Source organism: Nomascus leucogenys, unplaced genomic scaffold (assembly GCF_006542625.1).
Source record: "Nomascus leucogenys isolate Asia unplaced genomic scaffold, Asia_NLE_v1 001385F_38931_qpd_obj, whole genome shotgun sequence".
NCBI lineage: Eukaryota > Metazoa > Chordata > Mammalia > Primates > Hylobatidae > Nomascus > Nomascus leucogenys.
Window position 1 is genome coordinate 28,178 of NW_022097828.1, and position 11,526 is coordinate 39,703.

Below are 11,526 nucleotides of genomic sequence, written 5' to 3' on the forward strand. Positions count from 1 at the left end.
TGAGATCTCATCGTGGACACCGCCGCCCACACCTCCATCCCATCCTGCGGAGGCCGACACTCACTGACGTCGAAAGCTGCCTTCAGTGCCTGGATGTCCGTGGCCACTCTGGACACGCGATAGATGCCCACCTCCTCCGTGCCGCGGCGCTCGATCTCCTCCACACACTGGCACACGATGTAGGGCACCTTGGACCTCTCTCTCCTGCAGGAGGAGAGAATGTTCTCAGTGTCCTGACAGCCTGCTTGGGCCACAGCACAGGAGACTGCCCCCTATCTGTACACCCGGAGGTGGGGTGAGGACGGTGACGAAGGTGCCCAGGTCTGGGGCTGCACACAGAGCCTTGTGCATGCCTGTCCTCCCCTCTGCAAGCTCGGTCCTCATTGCAAGTACTTTCTCAGGACTTTTCTAAGAGGCTGAAGCAGCCAGACCCTCTGCAAGTCCACACATGATCTTTGTGGGATGGTCAGGAGGCCTAAGTCAAGTCAGCACAGCAAGGGCATCTGAAAGATTCCAGATCTGGGGTTAGCAACCTGTGCTCCCAGCTGGGAGATCAGGCCCGGTGTTGGTGCTGCCATCCACGTGGTGTGTGAGAGGAGAATCCCCTGACCCCTGCCCCAGGCCCAGGCCTAAAATAAACATCCCACGAATAAAGGGTTGCCTCAGCACCAGTGCCCAAGTCCTGCGATGCTAAGTGCGTTTCTCCTCTGAGTCTTAGCAATGAACAATTCCAATACCTCCACACAGGACACTAGAGTAAGAATACTTCAAAGTCAGAACACAGTGCTGTGCAGAGGCTTTTAGTTCTGTTTTTGCAACTGGATTTAGCAGCACATCAAAGCAGCTTCTCAAGCACCCTCATTAGCCGTGGTTATTTGGAGGGGCTGCTGATGGAGTCCTCGATGCTCATGCCCAGAGCCCTCCCAGAGTGCTACCAAGTGGCTGCCATGCAGTTGGGGGTGGGGAGTGGTGTTTAGACACAGAAAGGAGTCCAGGGTATGACTGATGGAGGCCCTGGCCACGTGACCAGCAAGGTCGGGGCCCAGCCAGATTCCATCTGGGGAAGCAAATGAATTCCCTAAGGAAGTGATCTGTGTCTGCAAGAACTGCTCTCAAAACAACAAACGGCTTCTTTGGCAACTGACTCCTGACAAAAGGGCGGGGGTTAGTTACAACCATTCAACAGGAACCTGGGACCGTCACAAATTCCAAGCAAGGGCAGAAAACCCTGCATTTGGGCAGTTCCTGGAGCCAGCCTACTGCTTCCAAGCAAGGCAGCAAAGACATTCCTGAGGCTGGTTTGGAGGAAACACGGAGGTAGCTGAACAACCAAGTGTTTCTCTGGGGCCTGACCTCACCGTGCAGCGGCCACGCACAGAGAGGAGAGACCCACACATGCTCTTTTCTGCAGAAACAGCTGAGGGACAGGCCCCTCAGTGCGTGAGCCCAAGCCCCTCTGCATCCTTGGTGACCACAGAATCTTGACTCCGAAGACCCCGTCTGTTTTCGGGACGGCATCCTCTTCAAGCTGAACTCCCTACTGGTGACTTGACCAAGGGCTTTACTTCATTATAGTGGGGAGAAGGGGCACAGTCCTCTAATGCTCCTGGTCTCATAGCCAAGGTCCAAGGGCCCCTAGAGGACTCATCAAATATTTTACCCACAAGGCATGCAAAGGTTCAGGGTGAGGTGAGCCTGCCCCTCGGGGGAAGCCCCCTAGTCTACTTCAGAAAGAGCAAGGATTTTGAATGCCCACCTCGGCTCCCAAAGTGCTGGGATTTACAGGTGGAGCCATAGTGCTGGCCTTTCTTGGAGTCTTATACCATTAGGAGGCATCCAAGGATTTGGAAAGAAATTTTTATGCAAAATCTGAGGCTTACCCGATTTGCTGTCTCTGTTCCTGGATTTTGCCTTTCAACTTAGAACACTCTGGAGGCCCAAACTCTAACTCTGTGTCATCAGCCATGAGACTACTGGCTTTCTTCCTGAGGTCTATTTCTCTTGTGCAAGTTTTGAATTTTTATTGGCAAGAGAGTTTGTCTGATACAAACTACTTTGTATTACTGAAACAGGTTTTTGTTTGTTTGTTTGAGACAGGGGTCTTGCTCTGTTCCCCAGGCTTGGGAGTGCAGTGGCACAATCAGGCTCACTACAGCCTCGACTCCCGGGTTGAAGCATCCTCCCGCCTCAGTCTCCTCAGTAGCTGAGATTACAGGCACACAACACTATGCCTGGCTAATTTTGTATTTTTAGTACAGATGGGGTTTCTCCATGTTGCCAGGCTGGTCTCAAGCTCCTGAGCTCAGGCAATCCATCGCCTCAGTCTCCAAAGTGTTGGGATTAGAGGCTGAGCCACCACGTCAGGGCTGGAACAGTTTATTTAAAATAGTTTTTCAGAGTAGGATGCTGTGGCTCACGCCTGTAATCCCAGTACTTTGGGAAGCCAAGGCGGACAGATCCTCGAACTCATCAGGAGTTTGACGCCAGCCTGGCTAACATGGCGAAACCCGTCTCTACAAAAATAACAAAAGTAAGCTGGGCATGGTGGCACGCCCTGTGGTCCCCAGCTACTCTGGAGGCTGGGGTGGGAAGATCACTTGAGCCAAGGAGGCCAAGGTTGCAGTGAGCCAAGGTCGCACCACTGCACTCCAGCGTGAGTGACAGAGTGAGACTCCAACTCAAAAAACCCCATAGCCAGGCATGGTGGCTCACGCCTGTAATCCAGCACTTTGGGAGGCCGAGGTGGGCGGATCACGAGGTCAGGAGTTCGAGACCAGCTGGCCAACATGGTGAAACCCCATCTCTACTAAAAACACAAAAATTAGCTGAGTGTGGTGGCGTGTGCCTGTAATCTCAGCTACTCAGGAGGCTGAGGCAGGAGAACTGCTTGAACCAGGACCCGGGAGGCAGAGGTTGCGGTGAGCGAGATCACACCATTGCACTCCAACCTGGGCAGCAAGAGTGAAACTCTGTCTAAAAAAAAACCCACACAAAAATAAAATCTTCCACTTTAAAAATGCTTTTTGTTGATTAAAGTAGTCTGGGCATGGTGGCTTAAGCCTGTAATCCTAATTACTCAGGAGGCTGAGGTGGGAGGATCACTTGAACCCAGGAGGTTGAGGCTGCAGTGATCTGCGATGGCACCACTGTACTCCAGCCTGGGTGACATAGTGAGACCCTGTTTCAAAAAAAAAGAAAGAAAAAGGTTAAAACGTAAATTTTGTTATATATTTTACCACAATAAATAGAATGGGAGTAGAGGCTGAGAGGCTGTTGAATTAGGTACTGTGGAACACTGCAAGGAAGCAAAAATAGCAAAATATTGGCTGGCAAAAGACTGAATGGGCTCCATCCTTTCAGCCTGCAGGGGCTGAGGCCCCCCATGGCCCCCTGGGTTAAGGTTTCAGCATCGACCATGAGATGCCATTTGTTCTTTTCCATTTGAAGAACACGTCAAATCGGGCTGTTAAATGGAGAAACAGAGGGGATAGTCACCCCTTCACTCATCCTTGAAGTCCCTGTTTTAATTTATTTTGGGTCATATTAATGATTTTAATGGCTTGGACAGGTCCTCAGGGTCTCGTCTGCCAAGACCAACAGTAAGGACAAAGTGTGGGTTTTATTCCAATTGGAGCATCCGTCCCAGTGATGGAAATTCAAGACAGAAACACCTGAGACCACTGGAATATTCTGCAAAGCTATTGCACCAGTGATCAGGCTAAGGCGGACTTGTTTGCCTTCAATCTTATGCCGCAGGGAACAGAGAGAGTTCCTCCCTTACATTTAGTGGGGTCTCTGGGGAAACAGTTTCAATTAAGGCCATAAAAGTTTGCTTAGTGCGTGGGAACCAGTGGACCCCCAAGTTTGTGAGAGCAATTGTCCTCTGTAGTGGAGAGGGTCAAGGAGTATGCTGTGTCCCTAGCAAGGCTGGAGTGGTCACGGGTGCTCTATTTTGGGGGATGTGATGTGGGTTCACATCTTGAGGATTGGGTTTGGATTCTCTGTATAAGTTGTTTTAGAAGCGCCTGGACCTCTCTGGGGTCTTACCATAACCCTGATTATCGGGGAAGCCCAGGTTGCAAAGTTGCCAATCCCAGGGTTGGGGGGTGCCATGAAGTTCTGAAATGGGGGCACTTTCCTTGTCAGTAGGGTTTGGTGCTTTGGGATGAGAAGACGGGGTCCTGGAATCAATATTTCAGGCCATCAGGGCCTCTGTAGGAGTAGTCACATGAGGCCGGGCATGGTGGTTCATACCTATAATCCCAGCACTTTGGGAGGCCAGGTGGGAGGATTGCTTGAGGAGGAGTTCAAGTCCATTCTGGGCAACACAAGGAGACCTCATTTCTACAAAACTAAAAACAATTACCCAGGCATGGTGGAGTGTGTCTGTAGTCCCAGCTACTCAGAAGGCTGAGGCAGGATCACTTGAGCCCACAAGTTCGAGGCTGCAGTGAGCTGTGACTGTGGCACCACACTCCAGCCTGGGTGACAGAAGGAGATCCTGTCTCTAAACAAAAAATAAAAGAAAAAAAGTGTAATCACTTGACTAGTAAGGGGAGCTGTACAGCCTTATAATTTGTAGGTTCTCCCCTGAAAAATAACTGCCAGATGCCCTGTCAAGAGCCTTTCTTCTAGAACACCACGGGGTTCGGCCTCACTCCAGTTCTTCTGCCATACTTCTCCATCTCTTCCTTAAACTCTAATCCATGAATCCAGGTAGGAGTTGGCAAACTACAGCCTCCAGGCCAAATCTAGCTCACTGTGCATTTTCTTTTCTTTTCTTTTTTTCTTTTCTTTTCTTTTTTCTTTCTTTTATTTTCCTTCCTTTCTTCCTCCCTCCTCCCCTTCCCCTTCCCTTGCCCTTCCCCTTCCCCTTCCCTTCCCTTTCCTATCCTTTCCTTTCCTTGTTGACAGAGTGCAGTGGTGCACTGAACCACGACAGATCACTTTAATGATTGGTATCAGCAGTAAAGGGTCTGTCTGCGGCAGGAGGGGGCCATTTTCCAAGCCACAAATGCCCAACAGAGCAAGGGAAAGTGAAACTGAAGGGTTAATTTGGCCAGGTCTGCCTGCTCTGCTTGCTTTTGGGTCATTTGGCTTTTAATTTTTTTTCTCTCCTTTTTCTGTGAAGCTTAAGGGCCACAGTAGCTGAAAGCCTTGCCACGAATGCTGAAACTTAACCTTCCCTGGCTACTGTATGATAACATGCATAAGTCACCATGGTAACTTCTTCAGTTGCTTTTCAGGAACTTGGGCCAGCTCCTGTCCAGTTCAAACTGGTTGAGACCACCAACCCTTCAACTGGGCCTGCACAAGTGCCCAAAAGGTGGCCTTTTGACACTGGAGGGCCAAAAACTCCGCCTTCGGATCATGCTAATGCTACCCTTTTCTGTACACGTGTCTTGTGAAATGCCATGAACTCCAGCCATGCTCGCACAGAACGAAGCTGTTACTTATCTTCGGGGGACGTGGATTTGAGAGCTGTTGTTCCACCTCCCCGCTCAGTGCCCTTGCGAATAAATCTTTTCTTTTTTGCAAAACCATGTCATAGTGGTTGATTTACTGCACCAGCAGAATGAACACGAACCTGGATGGCAACAAAAGGCTGCAGGTCATGCCCAAGTATGCCATGGGGGTAGGGAGAGGACAGCACGTGGCCACTTCCACCAGGGAAGTGGATCCCCTCTTATAAATTATTAGTTTGAGGGTCACGATGTGCTAGCATTGTGTTTGGCAGTGTTTGAAGTTAACTCAGAGCCAAAGTGAAGCAGGCACAAAAGCCAACCAGTTCTTTTCTCATGGTCTAAATCCATAATTGTTTAACACATTTTGAAATTCAGATCCAGGCACATTGCAGATGTCTGTTTCAGTTTCTGTTCCCTCCCCTTGTAGAGTTGCATTTTGTGTGTGTGTGGCCTCCTCCAGGGAGTCCCAAATCCATATCATCATATCACCCTAGGACGATGGCTGCCTCACTGACTTTAGGGGCCCAGGACCTAAGCTGAGAGCAGAGATGTTCTTCTTCTTCTTCTTTTTTTTTTTTTTTTGAGATGGAGTCTTGCTCTGTTGCCCAGGCTGGAGTGCAGTGGCATGATCTCGGCTCACTGCAAACTCCGCCTCCCGGGTTCAAGTGATTCTTCTGCCTCAGCCTCCCAAGTAGCTGGGACTACAGGCGCCTGCCACCATGCCCAGCTAATTTTTTGTATTTTTAGTAGAGGAAGCGTTTCACCATGTTGGCCAAGATGGTCTTGAACTCCTGACCTCAAGTGATCCACCCACCTCGGCCTCCCAAAGTGCTGGGATTACAGGCGTAAGCCAGCGTGCCTGGCCAGAGATGCTCGTCAGTGCAGCAACACTTACTAGAACCACACTTACTAAAAATCCACTGCTTTCCAGCTATGCAATTGGGTGATGCTATCCTTGGACCCTTTGGGAAGACCTAGGGTAAAATATTCAGGTCCACTTATTAAAAAATAGAGGTTTTTTTTGAGACAAGTTCTTGCTCTGTCGCCCAGGCTAAAAGTGCAGTGGCACAATCATAGCTCACTAGACTTGAACTCCTGGGCTCAAGCGATCCCCCCACCTAAGTCTCCAAGCAGCTGGGATACAGGTGCATACTACCATGCCCAATGAATTTTTCTTTTTTTTGGTAGAGATGGGGTCTCGCTATGTTGCCCATGTTGGTCTCGAGCTCCTGGCCTCAAGTGATCTTCCCACCTCAGCCTCCCAAAATGCTGGGTTTATAGGCGTGAGCCACTGTGCCCAGCTGAGACTTTATTTTTATTGTTTTTTAAATTATTTTATGGCCCATGACACAGCCATCTGCGTCATGAATGGCTGTGCCCAGCCGTTCATGTTCTTATTGTTGAGTTTTAAGAGTCCTTTTTGGCCGGGCGCGGTGGCTCACACCTGTAATCCCAGCATTTTGGCAGGCCGAGGCAGGTGGATCACGAGGTCAGGAGATCGAGACCATCCTGGCTAACACGGTGAAACCCCGTCTCTACTAAAAATACAAAAAATTAGCCGGTGTGGTAGTGGGCACCTGGAGTCCCAGCTACTTGGGAGGCTGATGCAGGAGAATGGTGTGAACCCAGGAGGCGGAGCTTGCAGTGAGCTGAGATCGCGCCACTGCACTCCAGTCTGAGCGACAGAGGGAGACTCTGTCTCATAAAAAAAAAAAAAAAAAGAAGAAGAAAAAAAGAAAAAAGAAAACCTCTGTGCATTAAAAAAGCTGGAACAAAGACAGAAAATGTACATGCCAAGGGGATATATATGTGTGTGTGTGTCTGTGCTTATGTGTCTGTTTATGTGTGTATGTGTATGTGCATTTATGCATCTGTGTGTCTCTCTGTGTATGTGTGTGCATGAAATAAACCAAAGAGAATAGTGGACAAAAGACAAGAACAGACCACACATATGAAGCGAAAAACAAATGGCCAACAAGCAGGGACAAATAACATTCTTAAAGCCTCAAAATGGCAAATATAAAAATCAAGGCCAGAACGACCCCATGCTGGCCAGGGAGTGGTGACAGCGTCATGTCAGAGCCATGGGAACAGCTCACAGCAGGTCCACCGGATCAGATTCCACCCGGGAACACCAACGAGCTTCAGTGTTCATAACCTCCACCAGGTAACTGCATTTCTCAGAACGTACTCAGAGGAAATGATCAAAGATGGGCACAGAGGCCTATGTTAAATAATTATTTACAGGCACAAACAATCTTGATGTTCAATAGTAAGGGAAGATCAATTAAGATACAACTGGAAGAGAAAATGATGTGCCAATTATGTCTGAAAATGATTTATAACATAGAAAATGCTTATCATAAAATATTAAAAGGAAAATGATAAAAAATAATATGTAGAATATGAATCTATTTTTTTTTTTTTCTGAGACAGAGTTTTGCTCTTGTTTGTTGCCCAGGCTGGAGTGCAATGGTGCAATCTGGGCTCACTGCAACCTCCGCCTCCCGGATCAAGCGAGTCTCCCACCTCAGGCTCCTGACTAGCTGGGATTACAGGCATCCGCCACCATGCCCGGCTAATTTTTGTATTTTTAGTAGAGACGGGGTTTCACCATGTTGGCCAGGCTGGTCTCAAACTCCTGACCTCAGGTGATCCGCCCACCTCGGCTTCCCAAAGTGCTGGGATTACAGGCATGAGCCACCGCACCCAGCCTAATTTTCTTTTAAAAGAAAAAAGATATGTATACATGCACAGAAAAACTGGAAGAAAATGCATCTAAATGTTAATAATGGTAATGATCCATGAACTGATTCTGAAGGTCTTTGTTTTGAGACAGAGTCTTGCTGAGTCACCAAGGCTGGACTGCAGTTATGCCATTATGACTCACTACAGCCTTGACCTCCTGGGCTCAAGTGATCCTCCTACCATAGCCTCCAGAGTAGCTGAGACTATAGGCATGCACCACCATGCCCAGCTAATTGTTTTTTTGTATTTTTTGTAAAGATGGGATCTCCCTATGTTGCCCAGGCTGGTCTTGAACTCCTGGGCTCAAGCAATCTTGCCTTGGCCTCTCAAAGTACAGGCATGAGCCACTGAGCTGGAACCTGAGGGTCATTTTTATGATGATTTTGTGATTCTTAAAAATTTTCTGCAGTATACATATAATATTCATAATCAGGGAAACGCTTTTACATACATAAAAGAAAAACGTCAAGACTCCAATATAAAGAAGGACAAAGGGCATATTCAAATATTTTTCAAAAAGAAACATCAATAGGCTGGGTGCAGTGGCTCATGCCTGTAACCCCAACACTTTGAGAGGCTGAGGTGGGAGGATCGCTTGAGACCAGGAGTTCGATACCAGCCTGAGCGACACAGCGACACCCCTCTGCCCCCCCAAAAATGTAGCTGGGCGTGGTGGTGCACACCTGTAGTCCCAAAGTCCCAACCACTCAGGAGGTTGAGGTGGGAGGATCACCTGAGCCAGGGAGGTTGAGGTTTCAGTGAGCTGTGATCACACACTGCACCGTGGAAATAACTTCAACATCCAACAAAAGAGTATCTGAGAGATCAGAGAGAACACTGTGCCTCTGTTTAGAAGTAGAACAAGGACATGGATGAAGCTGGAAACCATCATTCTCAGCAAACTATCGCAAAGACAAAAAACCAAACACCGCATGTTCTCACTCATAGGTGGGAATTGAACAATGAGAACACATGGACACAGGAAGGGGAACATCACACACCAGGGCCTGTTGTGGGGTGGGGGAAGGGGGGAGGGATAGCATTTGGAGATATACCTAATATTAAATGACGAGTTACTGGGTGCAGCACACCAACGTGGCACATGTATACATATGTAACTAACCTGCACGTTGTGCACATGTACCCTAAAACTTAAAGTATAGTAAAAAAAAAGAAGTATAACAAGGACACTTTAGATGCTTGAAAAAAAAATCTGCTACAAAGCTAAAGGGGAAACAAGATAAAAACTATAGATACACTGTGTTGAAAATAATGCAAAGTTCTACATGAACAAAGCAGAGGGTAATGTATCAAAGTGCAAAATGCAGTTTTATTAAGAATTATGGGGATTTTATTTTTCATAAGTCCACATTTTCTGAAGTGTGGTTATTTTGCCTGCATAATTTAAAAAGCATACTGAAAGCATTTCATAAATGATAGCACTCCGTACAAACGTAAAGTATGATCACCAAGAGGGCAGCTTATTTTTCCTTAGGACTAAGTAGAAATAACATTCATTCAAGATTAACTCTGTCTTCCTGTCTCTGAAGAGTGTCGGGACAGGAAGAGTCACCTTTTCCAGGGTTTGTACAACAGCTCCATGTAGGACCACCATGGAGCCCGTCTCCCTGGGCTTCAGCTTCCCCTCTCCAGTGGGTGCTGGGAGGGGCTTCTGTGACCTGGGCTGGTGACTGCTGCTACGTAGTGAGAAGCCCTGCAGGGCAGCCTCACCAGCCCAGGGTGGCCCTGCCCAGCCCAGTCAGTGAAGAGGAGCTTCCAGACACATACATCCTGATGCTGTGCCCATCTTCCCTGAATGCACTGGGCACCTGCCTGGTAGCTCCCCATTTCTCACTAGGGGCTAAATGGCAAGAGTGATGTTGGCATGTTAGGATCTGGCTACAACGATGCTGGGCCGTGCTGTGACAGCTGTGGGAACGCCCCTGACTGCACTGTCACTAACACACAGCTCTGCAGTAGAGCTATTTACATGAGGGAAGTCCAGGAAATTCACTTTTTCCCAATGCCCACCACCCAAGATTATTCTCCTCTCTAGCAATATAATTGTTCACTGGAAAGTAATGCTAGTCATAATTCTTGTTTTATTTTCTGAAAATCATAGTTTATGGAGGAAACTCCTGATTAAAGCCATGTCAGGAGCCCGTCCGAGGATACGACAGTTGATATACCTCCTTTTCATTTCACACAGGGTCTTGCTTTGTCACCCAGGCTGCAGTGCAGTGCTGTGAATCATGGCTCACTGCAGCCTTGACCTCCTAGGCTCAAATGATCCTCCCACCTCGGCCTCCTGAGTAGCTGGGACCACAGGGACATGCCACCACATCTGGCTAATTTTTGCATTTTTTGTAGAGACGAGGTCTCACCGTGTTGTCCAGACTGGTCCTAGACTCCTGGGCTCAAGTGATCCCCTTGCCTTGGCCTCCCATAGTGTTAAGATTACAGGTGTGAGCCATGGCACCCAACGATATCCCTTCTTTTTATTGGCAAGAAAGATCTTTCCCTTGTCAACAACTTCCAGGCCCATCAAGGAAAACAGGTGGCAAGACTACCTCAAATGACTCTCAACTCTCCTCCTGGAGTGTGGCCCTTCTGGGGAGGTGACTGACTTTAACTAGAGGAGGCACCCTGGCATGCAGACCTGATTGGGGTGATAAGGCAAGGCTCCCACACCTGGAGGAAGGTGGTCTGGATCTAGAAGCCAGGGAGGGTCAGGGTGCTTTCCTTTGTTGTGTAGCTCAGAAAGCGGCTACTGACACCAAAGCACATCATGTTAGTTTCGAGGTTTGCTCCCCAGGGAGAAATTCCTGCCAGCTCGGGGGGACCCACGCACAAGAGCTTTGCCACATCCAGCGCGTCCATGGGGTCCACGTCCCTCAGTCCAGCATCCCCTGCACCCAGCAGGCTGCCAGGCACGTAGTAGGTGCTGAGCAAGTGTTTGTTGAACTGGATGGCCAAGGGCTTCCCTCGCTGTGCAGCCTCTGGTGCTCAGTGAGGTGCGAGTTCCAGTTGAACATCTCCCCACATTCCTCACACTTAAACGACTTCTCCCCGGAGTGGATTTTCTGATGTTTAATGAGACAGTGGTTCTGGCTGAAGGCTCTGCCGCACTCGCTGCACTTGTAGGGCTTCTCACCGGTGTGGATGCGCTGGTGCACGATGACGGACGAGTGGCAGCTGAAGGCCTTCCAACACTGGCTGCAGTCGAAGGGCTTCTCGCCTGTGTGGATGCGCCGGTGCACGATGAGGTAGGCGTGGGAGCTGAAGGCTTTGCCGCACTCGTTGCACTTGAAGG